At 34.9% G+C, this 15615-nt stretch overlaps 1 non-coding gene across 16 annotated transcripts in view; it reads right to left on the bottom strand.

The window, feature by feature from the left end:
• Positions 1-15615, bottom strand: part of LOC100718470 (uncharacterized) — a 286223-nt gene that overhangs the window by 19312 nt on the left and 251296 nt on the right. For 14 of the 16 annotated variants that reach the window (XR_010050631.1, XR_010050616.1, XR_010050619.1 and 11 more), the window contains one exon: positions 4956-9971. This is a non-coding gene — a transcript (uncharacterized LOC100718470). The remainder of the gene's footprint in view (positions 1-4955; positions 9972-15615) is intronic. The other 2 variants (XR_010050625.1, XR_010050627.1) reach the window with 2 other exon arrangements.

The following is a 15615-nucleotide window of genomic DNA, read 5'->3' as shown; positions in this document are numbered from 1 at the left end:
AATAAAGAGTTGAAATCAACATGGGAGCAAAGACGACACTGATATGTGAGATGCACAGTATTCACCTTTAATCAAGTACATGCTGGGCAGCTGCTAGGCATCCGGCATCACGCTAAGACAGTGAGATCCTAGGAATGAGGTGCCCCCATCAGCATCCTCACATCTTAAGCGAAAAGACTGATAAGCAGAAAATACACCAGATGCAATACAAAAACAAATAAATATCTATTGTCAATAATACTACATTCTGACATTTTTAAAGAGCAGAATATATTTATTGAGAGAAAGAAAGCTTCCGTCTGAGAGAAAGGAAGAAAGAATCTCAAGTGGGTTGCCAAAGACTCTGTCTTTTTAGGGACTTTTATGGAGGACTGAGTCCCAGTCCAGAGTCTACAGATTTACTGAGGGAAAGAAAGCTTCTGTCTGAGAGAAAGATAGAAGAGGTCCCAAGTGGGTAGCCGTACATTTTGACATTTTATTGGAGATACTGATATTTAAAACTGTGCACATTGAACTTATACATTTGAATGATATTGGAGATATTGTGTGTGTGTGTGTGTGTGTGTGTGTGTGTGTGTGTGTGTGTGTGAAACCACAATTAGAGCACTAAACACATCCATCACCTCTAGAAACTTCATTAGGATTTTTGCTCTGAGTGCCTTTTAGATTCATTTTTTATTTCTGTGATGAAATGATGCTAAAATCTAGCTTTTTAGCATATTTTTAGAGTAAACACCGTACTGTCAACAATAAGTCCTATGCTGCACAGCAGATCCCTAGAAGTTACTCATTTTGCATAAATGAGATTTTATGATCTTTTAGTAACCATTCCCATATGTGTTCTTCCCTCAAGCTCCTGGAAACCACTGTTCTTTGCTCAATTTATAAGCAAAATCATGTAGTGTTATTTGTTCTGTGACTGGCACATTTCACTGCACAGAATGACCTTTAACTCATACCTGTTGTGGTGCTATTATTTTAAAAAAAAATGATAGAGGTTGGTGGGGTCATATACTATTGCCAGGAATGTAGAATGGTACTGCCACAATGGAAAAAAGTCCAGACATTCCTCAAATATTAAAACTAGCAAAGTTGTATATTCTAGCAATCTTCGTTCTGGATATTTACCCTTAAAATTATAATCAGAATTTTAAAGAAATATGTGCACCATTATGCACAATAACAGAAATAATTCAAACACTGCCAATGAATGTTTAAGCAATGCTGAATTATACACTGAAATATTTGTTAGAATGAAAGATCTCAAGTGTTACTATAATAAAATAATCAGTGATATTAAAACAATTTGTATCACTGAGAGAACTATATGATATTTTATAAAATGTGTAACCTGCAGTCATACATAAAAAGTCACTTTTACCATCAATGAAAAAGGAGATAGAGCTCCTATACTCGTAAGAAAGAACTTTTAGCATAATAATCAATTCATATCTTAAATTTATTCTTTTTAATAGTTTTTCATAATGTAAAGTTGCACATTATTTTAGAAGAAAAATATTAAGTATAAAAATAAACAAGACAAAATTAATCTAAGTTGATAAGGAAAGTGACGCTTTTAAAGATTAATTTGTGAGTCTTAAGATTCTCGACAGAAAAACACTGAAAATTACATAGTATGAAGAATAACATAACTGATAGTGTCAAATTTTTCATGTATCAAAAAACAAATAAGAAGGTGGCAACTTTTGTGTGGAGAAGGGGAAAAGGATGAGCTAGGGAAGCAACATAGAGGGTTCCATTCTTTAACCACCTGGGTTCTGTGTGTTTACCACGCAGGAGACCCTGTGTGCAGGGCAGGAGACCCTGTGCTGAAGGCTGGTCCTGTCACTCCACCTGCCCAGCAGTGCTGGAAGACACTTGGCCTAGCAGCTTAGATGGGAACACTGTAGTTTAGAAGGTTTAACAGGCCCACAGGGTGTGGTTGTTAAGCTGCTCAGCTGGGATCCATTATAGAATTTACAAAGAGAAAAGTGTCCTTGATCTTAACCATTGAAAGATTTGCTTTCTATCCATGGGCAGCAGGGGTCATTTTAAGTCATCACATCTGTGTTTTAGACATTGTGGAGACAGAGACCAAGTTACGAAGGTTATTATAAAAAAGAAAAGGGGTGTTATGGGTATTGCTACAGTTCATTTTTAAATTGAAAACATGAAATTCAGCATAGTTTGTAAGAGAAGAAAGTAAGATTTATCAAATTGATTACAATTCACGTTTAGTGAAAGGAAAGCTTAGTTTGGGACAAAGTTGGAATAAAGAAAGTGCGGATGGAGGACAGGATAAATGCAAAGAGGATATCATTCAGAGGAAATGAAAAGTGAGGTTCACCCTAAAGGATGTCAGCAAATTGACTGAGCAGATTTGAGGACCCCTGGTTTAAACAAGCATGGTACATGAGCACAATGCAGTGATCCACAAAGGATTCTTAAAGTGTATACAGTTACGAGAAAAAACAACACTCAAAATCTTTTTGTCACAATCTGATTAAATGATAAATTGAACTCACAGTTGTAAGCTTTCTGTTTCATTAAAAGTGTGAAGAGATTGGTAGAAGGATAAAATCAAAACAGACAACGTTTCAGCCGAGTACTGAGGTGATATGTAAACAGATCTTCAGTGAGACCACACAGAGTCTCATAAGTTTAGATGATAATCAGAAATAAACTTCATCCCAAAACAATTAAAATAGATCTTTCCTAAATGGGCACAGGACCAAGAGATGGAGAGTGTGGAGAGAGAGAAGAAAAGAAATAAAAAGAAGTAAGTGGGTTATGTACATGTACCATCTCCACAATGAATGTTATCAGTTTGTACTATAAACACAGTCTAATAAAAAGCCTACAAATTAAAAAAAAAAACAAGAAAAACAAATCTTGACTGTAAGAGCTGCACCAAAGTCAAGTGATATGTGTCCTGATTCTTGTCATGTTATATGGATGCCACCATAAGATCTAGATCTTTGGTAACATCTAATTAACAAAGAAAAGCCCCAAGAATACGTAGGTCCAACACCCATTTTTAAATCTCACACTAATGAAACATACCACCCATAAGTACCAAATAAAAAGCAAATGAACTGTTAAATTAAAGAACCAAGTGAATTTTTCCCAACAGATAAATTTCTTAAAGACAGTTCTAATAGGGGATCTCTTGGTCGGCATCCTAAGACCTTACAAGAAGCTCCAGGACTACATGGAATATATTTGGTTCCTCTAACCTGGAATTTAAAAGGCTTAACACTCTTTGCCTCAACTTTTCAGAATTTTCTGCCTCCTCTTCCAGAAAATTCTTTATCTGTAAAGGTTTAAGAATTCAGAGTCACATGGCCTTGCCTCTCTCCTCTTGTGTCTGCCTTTCCTTTACTCCCTGACCGTCTTCACATTGTTCTTTCAGACCTGGACTCCCTCGGGTTTAGGAAAATCGTAGCTTAAGCTTCAGGACAACTTCTACGGTATGCCTGTCTTGGGGCTCCCAGCAGAATCACCCATCACTTGCTCTGCACAGGCTCCATCTCACTGTATCTCACATCAGGTTTACGTGTGCACTTGGTGAAAGGAGTTAAGATTGCTGTGTTTAAAAGAATGGTTAGCTAGGCGTTGTGGCACACACCTAGAATTCATGTACTTAGGGAAGCTGAGGCAGGAGGATAGCAAATTGGACCCCAGCCTGGGCAACTTAGCAACTTAGCAAGATTCTCTCTCAAAATAAAAATGACTGGGGATGAAGCCCAGTGCAATGGCCCTAGGTTCATCCCCTATACTGCATTTCAAAAAAAGAAGGGATCGCATATAAAGAGCACTATAACAGAATTTGCTGTTATTCTGTGTTTCGTGGAATGCCCATAAAATGCTGGTTACTGTGTTATTACTAGTTACTTTGCATATATATTCTCAAACTAATACAATAATCTGGTAAGTTAAATATTTTGTGCCCAGTTTAAGCTAAGACAAGAGAAATATACAAATTTGATGTGGTTAATATGTTATGAAGAAGTGGAAAAACATTTGAACCCAAGCATGCCTGAGTCTAGAGCCTTCCCTTTCACTATCACCACGGCACTAAGTCTACTTCTAGATGCTGCATCTCAAAAGACAGGGTCTACATTTTATTCATTTTACACCATTTGCAAATTCACAGCTGCAGTTGAGGAAATGAAACCCAAAAGTGCATTCTGAGTTTACTGAACTGTATCACCTTGGAGATGGCCATGAGAGACAGATTGCACACACACAACCTTGAAAGAACCCCCTTGTCCATGGGTTCCATGTGAATTACAGTGTTGCATTTGATAATTTAAATACACAAATACAGATACATAATGAAATTTACTAACTTAAAAGGAACTACTTGTATCAGTTCAGATGGCAGGAGTATCAGTTCTGTTTTCAGACTCTTCCAAATCAATGGTAAGGAGAAAATTTGTAATGAAATAACTATATACAACATAAAGCTAGTGTGTAACTTCCACAAAAGAAGTTCTAAGAGATTTCAAAGGAATAAGATTGACATTTCTCAGCCTTTTAAGAATGAAGATTTCTATATAGATTCTAAATTATGTCTTCCTTCCAATACAGTACTCATGAATTAAAATTGACTTAAATCAGTTTCACTTTTCTCACAAATAATATGCTGTCTCAGATTTTCAAAATTAATTTGAAAAGTACTCATGCCTGTAGTATGATGTATGTCGTCAAAAATGTCTGTGTTGTGCAATTTTCACTTTATTGAGAAAAACTTGTTGCTAATTAGGACCAGGTTATATTGTGTCAGAATAAAATGGAACCAAAAGATAAAATGGATTTCATCTGTGCTTGCCCCTTTGAATGTAATTTAGCTTAGACATAAATAAAACAATGTGACATTTATTTTAGAGGTTCAAATTAAGTATTTAAAATAAATTAATATTAAATAGCCTAAGAAATATTTCCATACATACCCACTAATTGAATCATTTAAGTCCGTGTCTTTCTTGATGAGATAGTTGTATCAAGCAGAATGTCTGTTTTGAGATTCTGGTGTGGATGTTTTGGTTTGTCCTCTATTCCTACAGTCTATAGGGGGAAAAATATTCACAGTAACATCATTTGAGAAGACTTGTCACCTTCCTGTCTATGGTATTCTTATAATGGGAAAAGAGGTGCACACACATAAACATCAGAGAGAGAAGAGCCATGGCAAGGGAGTCCTTTGGTCAGGTCAGTGTCACTGAATGCCCACAGCCTCAGAAGCATGGTTTTGCACGTGTCCGAATCTGTTTTCCCAGCAGAACACAGGATATGAGACCATCCCCACACACAGTCAAGGAGCCACAGAGCGAGTGGTGCAGAATGTCAGCAAAGGCATGAATCACACGGTGCCTTTTATTTACTTGACATGATGAAGAAAGAAGCAGAAGCTGTGTGGGTGGGATGTTGGGACATTTGGGGGCCCCTCAAACTGTCTCAATCACACCTACTACCAAGGATTTGTTTCTTAAATGCTCTCTAGTAAACTACAGTGTTCACATACTTTACATTGTTGTACCATGCATTTCAGAATGGAGAGAAGGTAAATTCTATATCAGGTGATTTTTACTCCAGTAAAAGTCATGAGCATTTTTTGTGCAAATATGAAACTGTTAAAATGAAATGTTCTCTACTATTTTATGGAAAACATACTAAAAACTAAGGCACTTTGGCAAATAATGTTATAGGAATCTAACTTCCCTGATGGTAAAATTGCAACACAAAATTTTTTATGCTTCCTTTTCCACAGAGGGATGAAAGCAGGGAGAGGGAGTAAAAGTGATCAAGATGCAGTACGTACGTGCACCAGTTCTCCAATATGAATGTAATAGTTACGTACCACAAACAGATACTAACACTTTCAAGTTAGTGGAAAAAAATACACCCAGTGGGATCTGATAATAATTTCAAAGGTTCTACAATCTATGCAGTCAACTTGAAGATATACTGGACAGCATAAATTAGCAGAGAGACAGTACAACCATTTGTGTTGTAATACTGGCAAATTATTCCTAATGAAGAAGTAAAAAAACAAATCTTTGCCTTATCATATGTAAATTACATTCAAGAGGAATATGCCCTATGGTACATTATTAAGCAAAGATGAACATGACATTTAGGATGGAATTTTGAATAGCACAATGAATTTCAAATGGTACAAAAATTAGATTAAAAATAATATTTTGTGTGTTATACAATTTGGGCACAAAATAAAATATCTCAAAAATAATAACCGATATAAATAAAATATCAGTAATGGTTGCTATTAGTTTTCATTGTTTGATTTCTACTTCTATCTTTTGCTCTGTCTCTATTTTCAGTAAAATAAACTTGTTTTATAGAATCCAAAAACAGTTCACTGAAGACAAATCAAAGAACCAAAGTTTACTCAATCATTGTCAATTGCAATCATTGAATAGAGACTTATGGAAATATAATTTTGACAAAAAGACTAGATAATTTCAAAATCTAAAGGATTTTAACAAAACAAGTCTTGGTGAAGGATTCTAGACAATCAACAAGTGACATGAAAGATGTGAAATTCCAAAGAATATTCAGCAACAGAGTTGGGAGGGTGGCAGCAAACACATACCATGTCTAGGTGGCTTACCAGTGACCTGGTAGCACAGGCATATCATAGGATGCTTCTCTTGTTACTCGTACCAATGTGGAAGACACAGTCTCGATGTAACCACGCCTTATACTAAGGGATTCCCAAGGTGCCTATTTCCCTACTGTTACACTATTACCTCAACTGAATACCGTATTATTAATCACAGTCCATACTTATTTGCAGACCTGAATGACAAGAAAAGAGTAAATTGATATGTTTACATAATATTAGTAAAAAAGTAAATGTTACTCATGTAATGAGACCTTTTTTTGTTTTTACTTTGAAGTAGTACATTTCTTTGTTAATAAATATGAAGACTTTATTAAGATATTGGATAAGAAATCACTGAGAAAATAAAAAATTAATAAAGCATGGTTTTCATTCTGAAGAATTTACGGTGCTCACTATAACTTAATTGAGCATTTCTTGGTAAACTAAATATGTTACCCTCCAATCTTCACAAAAAAGGAAAAAAGCAACAAAAGAAACTGCAGATCATCTGATCATCTATTGTCTCTTATTTATTTATTTCTTTTTGGAAAAATGAGATTTAGAATGTATTTATTTCAAAGCATCCAAAGAATGCACAAGGTCACATACATAAAACCCAAGAGCAGAAAGTAGTGTATGAAATCACAGGCTAATAGGCAGCTACATGTGCACAGAAAAAGCCCAGGGCAAAAAGATGACCATGTATCTCTCTTTAAACATGACAGATCAGTTGTTCTGTTTTACAGGTCTTTTTTAAAAAATCTGCTTGGTGTTTGTTTATTCCTACTTACTTCCAAAAATAAGTAGAACATCCTTGATTGCTAAATGTCTGGATCCTAAGGGAACAATTTGTGACTAGCATGTTAATTTGGTAGATGTGTTGGTTTTATACCTATGTATACATATCTTAAATAAATATGCATATACATGAAATGTATTTTTCTATGTGTTCATGCATATGCGGGTTCTTAAGTTATGTTCTTGGTCTTTGTACACATTATCTACCTGAATATGATTGCCATTTTTACCTCTGCTTAAGAAAACAAAGAAATTATAATACTTTGTTCAAAGTTTTATGGATTTTTAACAAAAGAGATTTGAATTCATACAGTTTAACTCGAAATTGCAACCTCTTAGCTGTACACTAAAGCACAGAGTGAAAAAAAAAAACTGTAACAGGATAAATTCCCCCATTTCTGGCTAGTGCTACTTGGGAAATGATGTTGGCATTATTTAGTATTAAAAGTAAAAGGAAACGACTTAAATATAGACTGACTCAAACACATGGTCAAATTTCTGTCTACGTATGACTTGGGGCATGAAACAGAGCAGAGAGAGTGTGGTGTGTCAATTTAAGAAGTTTAGAAGCTTCCCTAAATGACTCAGCAATTTTGTATCCTATGGTATAGAGGACATGGCATAGCTATTTAGGCTCTAGGATGTTACAATGGTTGATTCACTGTGTCAACTGAGATATGTAGAAGTTTTACTAAGCAACTTACCAGGGGCAGAGGGTCCTCACTCAGTAGGTAAACACCCTCAGTCTGTGCAAGAAGAGGGAATGGAGATGAGACGGGTATAAAGGACCTGCCCTAGGGTGGATAGCCTATGGAGGAAAAGAGGCTGGCTCTTTCCCTTTTTTGCTCTTGTTCCTTTTTCTCTCTTCCACTGTCATGAGCTGTTGTCCCTGTGCCATGCTACTCTGCCTTGGAGCCAGCTGATATAGACTGACACCTCCACAAAATGTAAGCTAAATAAATCTTTACCTTTTTAATTTGGGCATCAGATATTTTGTTGCAGCAATGAGAGAAAAGTAAACTAAGTATTTCAAGATTCATACAGCAAGCATGGATGAAGATAAATCCGTATGACTCACTTCAAAGAAAAATAGTGGTATGTATGTGTATGTCTGCGTGTGTGTGTGTTTGCATAAATGTATATGTCCTACACATGAAAGTACAGGACACACTCAACAAATATTTTGCAAATATATCTGCTATACTCATCCTTGCTACTAGGTCTCTATGTAAATCTGTCTTGAAGCATTTGGTAATATCCATACCAGAGCCTTAATGCTGTATTGTCTCAAGATTTTCTCCACCAGTTAAACAAGCCATGACCTCTTCACACAAAGTCTCAGGATATGGATAAAAGTGTCCAGACTCTTTGCCATGGAAGAACAATGTGACTTCTAGTTTAATTCTTAAAAGAATCTTCAGTTCTATCTGAAGCATCAACAGCACAACCTTTACTATCTACATTCCTATCAGCATTCTGTTCTTCTGAGCTATGAGCTTTCACAGTATTCCAAACTCCTGCTGTTTTTCCAAATATTTTCTAATTCCTTTTGTTGACCAGTTCCAAAGACTTTTCCATATCATCAGGGACGTCACAGCAATGATTCCACTTCTTGGTACTAATTTTCAGTTAGTCAGATTTTTGTCACTATAAAAAATATCTGTCCCAGATTAATTGGTCCCATCACTTTGGCCTGCGGCAAGGTAAAAATCATGGCAGAAGAACATGGCAAACCAAATCCACTCACCTCATGATAAGAAAATGAAAGGAAGAAGACATTGGGACCCCATAACCCTCTTCCAGGACACATACTCCCCAGTGGCCTAAAGACCTTCCAGTGGGACACCAACTAAAGTTTCTACCACTTCCCAGTAGCACCATGCTATTGATCAAGCTTTTGCCATAGGGTCTTTGAAGCACAGTTAATAATTTTATGAATGCATTAAAACATCAACTACCTCTGGGCTTTCATAGTTTCTCCTAATTTTATTTATGGTACTTTCATATAATGTTTATTTTAGCTTCCACATATTGGATTTCCCTAGTAATTTGGAGGGCAAATATCCATGTTTTACTAAATAATTTACATCTCATAAGAGTATTTGAGGCTAAATATCATTAACTATCAATATTTGGACAGTATTAGCAACTCTAAATGTTATAAGTATTTACAAGTTTTATTTTACATGTACTACAGGCATGGATCTGATGGAAAAGTAAGAGACCATTTTCCTAACTTAAGCAATTTAAGGAAACTTTGATTATGCATAACCTACTTTTGACATTGAAACTTTTCCCCTATAATATCATGTTTTGTAAATAAATGAAGAATTCTGTATTTCAGTGATAACTCTTCCTCAGAATGTTAAGAGAAATGTATAAATTATACCTTATATGAAATTGATGTTATCAGTAGAGATTGTCTCATCGACTGTATCACCTTTTGAATTCATCCTGTTTAACATTCATTTGAGGGCTGGTTAGCACTCTTTCTCCTGCTGTGAGGTTTGTTCTCACCTTGATTTCAACAAGCTTTTTGTATCACCTAGTAAGACAAAAAAAAGAAGAGATGTGGTTATGGTGTTCTATTAAAATAGCAACCAATTTCAAAGACAAACCTGAGAACACATTGCAAGTTAATTGGTTCATTAAAGCTTTATAGGAGTTGCTGAAATCTTGCTTCTTTAGTAATACTTCGAAGGCATTTTATAAGTTAAGCATGAAACGGCCATAGCATCATTAAATATTACGGCAATAAAATTAGTTTCTTATGGAAGAAATTAAAATTTCATTAGTTTACAAACACAAGCACAATTTATTTGAAAGCCATGGGTAAACCTAAATATGTTTACATTTGTACATAAAATATACTGTATTTACAATTATTTGATGCTTTAAAGGGAAAACGTAATGTGAAGTAAGCAGCTGAAAATTATAAGACCAGATGGTTGCATAAATCCCAGTAGAAAATATGTATCTGTTGACTCTGTGAAATTGTTTTATTTGAAGGAATTTCATTTACTCAACCGGCATGGTATCTCAGCACATCCTTTATTTTGTCTTAGGGAATGTACCACCTGTATTAAAAATAATATTTTCATTTTTGAAAAAAAAATCAGGAGCAAATCATCTTCTGCTTAACATTCAAGGAAATGTCATATGCTCTATGCAAAGTCAATTTTATCAGCAGAATTTTGACTTATTAGACTTATGACACAAAAATGGCTAATTATAGGGCTTGCTGAAACAGATTGTAATAAGGACTCAACTATGGTATAATTGCATCTTTAATCCCTATGAAATTTTACCAAGACTTGATTTATTGATTAGTTGATATTGTAAATTAGCTTGAACTGATCGTGAAATGTCAGTATTGCTGCATTTGTAATTTATTAGCACAAAACTCTAAAAATGAAGGCCATCACGAAAAAGAAGGTTTTCCATATTAACTACAGGTAAAAGAGGCTAAAGTTATAGAAAATAAAAGGAAAGGAAAACTAGTTCTCAGATTACATGGTGGGGTAATAAAAAGGAAGGATAAAAAACAGGAGGAGGATAATAAGTGGAGAATCTGAGTTCTATCTCTGCTAAATTTTCCCCACACTAGGAAAAGAACCTACACTTCCATGCATGATGGCCAAGCACTGTACTACTGAGCTATATCGCAAGTCTTCTGCTAACAACTGAGGGCAAGTCTTTTAAATCTTTGCAAGTTTTACTTTCTAAATTGAAAAGAAACAGTTATGCTTCTTCATCAAATGATCTCTCATGTCATCTGTGGTTCTGAAAAGTTGTAACTAAGATAATTAAGAAAGGAAAAGTCCTGGGTAATTAATGTGAAATGTTTTATATTTTGTAAAGTATGCTGTGTGGAATAATAAATCTCAATGAAAACTTGAAGTTTTCTTGTTTTATGTTATAAGTTGGTAGAATAAGATTCTTTGACCTTTCTTTTTTGGTATTGCAAGTTATCATCTTTTTAGACAATAAAGCAATACAAAAAATGGAATAGATTTAGTTACACATTTCAAATCAGAAATGAAAACGTTTCTGGTTTAAATTGATGAGTAAACACCATGGAGGTTCTTGGTGAACCCCAAAAGTGTTTGAAAATTCATGAACAGAAAGTGAGAAAATAAATTGATATAGTTACATAACTTAAGTTATTTAAATCTGAGAAGGCAGTTTTGCCTAAATATACACATTAATATATTTTGGATGAGGGAATCATAATGTTTAATGAATAAGGCTTAAGCATTTGGGATACACTGATGTATTTATTCATCCATCATGTACAAGTCTTGATTTTTGATGGGTATATATTAGCATTTGCCTCAGAATGCTTCTTTTTCTTTTTCCTTCAACTCATATCAAATCAATCAACATTTTGATGATATTGTTACTTCAACAGCTACATCTCTGCTTGATATCTTTCCACTCCTCCTATTTTTCTTTTATCATATTGTCAGTGAGTACTTACTTTTTCCTGGTACTTACTTATGGTATTGATTTATGACCACTCTCCTGACTCAAAGAACATTACTCTAGCCTAAATAATTGCTTCACTGATAATTACTCCCAATTACTAAACTGCTTATATGTACTTTGAATAAGCTTATAAATTGCCATCATGTATATGACATCATGTATATTATATATATATATATATATATATATATATATATTCCATAAGGAGGCATTTTGTCATCTACTAGGAAAAAGAAAATCCTCATGGACAATAGGTTAAATAATCTTGGACCAAATTCTCCTGTGATGTTTTGTTTATTCACTTTTATCTGCCTTAATCCTTCCAAAGTGTTGTATGAAAGTACTAAATCATAAGTACCCCAGTATTATCCCACATAACTTGTACCAACGGCATCCATCTAACCCATGAAAGTTTATATGTAGCATCCGCATAGAGCTTCCATTTTACTTTTGTTATTTTTCTGAGTACTCTGGTATGACTGACTGTAATCCTATACATATTACTTGATTCCCAAAATGGCCTCTAGTTCACTCCAGGATACCCCAAAACCAAAGAAACGTTCAGAATTATACAGGGAATGTCTAAAACATTGTGCTACAGAAACTCATCCTAGTGGAGGGATCTGATTTGCCACTACATGCATTTGTATTTATTTGTTTAGACATGTTTCAAGTGATTTGCTCACACTAACAGGATCAGAGATAGTACAGAGAGACAGTAAACAACAGATAGTTTAAACCTATAGGTCAAAATATTATTGGCAAAAGCAGGAAGTTGATAATAGCAAAGTTCCAAAAGTGAGACACTAGAAAGAAGATTTCTGAGTTTTTAGAAAATAAGTATGTTATTTTTTTAAATCACAAGGCCTACAAATTTAGTTTTGAAAAAGAAGAAAATATATCAGTTTGCACAGTTTAGTATCTAAAACACATCTGGATAGCCATTCTTCTTCTGAACACCATACTCTATTTAAAAAGATCTCAATAAGCTATCGTGTTCCAAGAAAATAAGTAACATGAAAAAATTCAGAATAATCGATCAACTTAAAATCACTGTACAGAGGTAGGAGTTCAAGAACTGTCTGCTTGCTGCAAATTAAATAAAGTCATTGGAAAGGAGAGAACCTTCTCCAATAAATAAACACAGTGTCATCAAAGGAGAATGAAAATTATCCCATGTTTGTGCCCAGAAGAAAAATGACCAAACAGAAACTTGTTATAAGTTTGAACTTAGCACAGTATTAACATTGAGCCCTAACAACTTGTCATTGAACAAGACACGAAATGAACTCTTAGAAATCAGGCTGAGAGCTCATGTGACTTACGTCTTTTCTTTTTCCAGACTAAAGAGGACAAGACCCAGACAGATGAAACAGTAAACACTTGATGTCTGTTTTGCTTTTGCCTTCAGGTGAATCCTGCAGGTTTTTATTACTGCTCTTTCTGTCTTTAAAGAAAACTATCATTATAAAATGCTTGGTTTCCCCTTAGCTTCAGATCAAAACTGGTTTTCTCTCAGCTTGCCTGGGTACATTTTTAGCCTGCACAACAGTGTGCTTGAAATGATTAAACAGGAACTTCTGGGACCTTCAACTGTCAGACATTCTGGTTAATGCCATCAGGCATGAAAGCTTGCATAGCCTCTTTCTCCCACAGAGTTTAGACCTTGATCAGAGTGCAGCTGGACAAAAGGTGAGAAAGGCCTACAGCCTAAGGGCATGGGGTTCCTTGGGATTCCAGAGTACAGCATCCCAAAGTTGGGCACACCAAATGCAGACCTTCCTCTCAATCCCAAGGAACAGCCCGCCACTCTGGCAAGCAATGTGGGAACATAGTGGCCATAATGGTCCAGGAATGACAGGGCAGCACTGACACTGTGGGAAAGAACCATGAAAACCTTCCAGATGCAGGTACTGCTCTGAGGAGCCATGCATAGGGCAGGCTGTGGACACAGGTCAGCTCATCTCTGGCAAGACTTACTCAGGGGCTGCTCTAAGTGTGTCCATTCTAAGAGCTGGTTTAGTGTTTCCACTTCTCAGAAGACAAAGAAAACTCAGAAGAAGTGAACTACTCTCCATAGGGCTGGTGCTGCAGTCTGGTCCAGAGACCCTCTTATCTTTCACACGATTTCCGCTATGGTGATCTGTCCTCCACAACCTGACCCAAACAAGATGATCTAAGAAAGGAAAAGTAACTGCTCATCCAAGAACTAAATAGCCAGAGAGAGGAGGCACAATCAAGGTTGTACAAGGAACAGAGACTCAGAACACTTGACTCAAGTAATAATAGAAAGGTTTAAGGCTTTGCAGATACTGCAGAGAAAGATTTACTAAACCTTAAAAAGATGATGTTTCAGTTAAGAAATTAAATTGATAAATTGAAAAGAGAGATAGAAAAAGTTTTTAAAAAGAGAGAGAAATGGTGAGCACTGAATAATCAGTAAATTTGTTAATAGTGATCAAATACAAAAAATACATCAGAACATAAAGCAAAAAAATTTAAGAGAAATATGAAAGAAGAGGAAAGAAGAAATTTGAAGGGTGGATTCTGGAGATCAGTGAACCAAATAAAGGATACTTCAGAAGAAAATATTTGGATACATACAGATGTACAATACATATATGTAATACATGAAGCTATCCAAAAACAAATATGAACAATGAATTTCCTTTGTTGAAGAAAAATGGAAGTCTGTGGACTGAAATTGTTCTAAAATTTAACGTGGAGTTAATAGGAAAAGTTACATCAAGGCATACTCAGATCTAGTTCTAAACCCCTGAGAAAAACAAACAAGCAAGCTAAATGATCTTATAGGATCCAAATAATAGAGAATCAGAAAACCCTAACTAAATAAGGAAAAAAAAACAGGTTAGTATTTAATCTACTACATGTTGTGTAAGAAGCTGAATATCAGAGAAGGTGCTTTTATAAAGAACAAAGAAGAAAATTACCTTCTAGAAATCATGCACATTTTTATTTTTCAGGGAGAAAAATATAACCAAACACATGTTTCCATTTCAGAGAGAAAAATATCTGAGTATAAAGCACATCTTGCAGAATACTTTATAGAAGTTCCCAATTTGAAAGCATTACTTAAGTTATCCTGAAGAATAAGCAAACAGAACAGCACATTTCAAGAAAATAAAGAATGAGAAAAGAGTGGAAAGCAGTACAATAGAACACTTCCATGACACATATACACATACATGCACAAATGAATATACCTACACATACACACATTCATATATATATATATATATATATCCATACATGGACACATGTATATGAACAAAGCATGCATGCATATACACTATGTACATATACTGCATACACATGTATGTATGCATTTTTACAAGTATATTACTATAAATGTACATACCCATGCATATATTCAGTTATGCATAAGCACATACACATACATGCATATACTTATATGCATATGCGGACATCGATTATATGTTTATATATTCATGAATATAATTTATAAGAATAAAACAGATAAATAAGACTAACTTGTTAGAAAATCACTCTATATCAAATAAGTAAAGAAAGTTTTTATATTAACAAAACTGCACACTAAGACCTGAGAGTGGGACGTGCACAGGCAGATGGAACAGTTCTGGTGAAAGGCAGCAGCTGTTCCTATTAAAGATAAGGAACACAGCAAAATAAGAAACCTATTTAACAATAAAGAAATTTAC

This window comes from Cavia porcellus, unplaced genomic scaffold (assembly GCF_034190915.1).
Source record: "Cavia porcellus strain 051 isolate PalLab524CR breed Dunkin Hartley unplaced genomic scaffold, mCavPor4.1 scaffold_11, whole genome shotgun sequence".
NCBI lineage: Eukaryota > Metazoa > Chordata > Mammalia > Rodentia > Caviidae > Cavia > Cavia porcellus.
The sequence above is the reverse complement of the archived record's forward strand: the minus strand, read 5'-3'. Positions and strand labels throughout refer to the sequence as shown.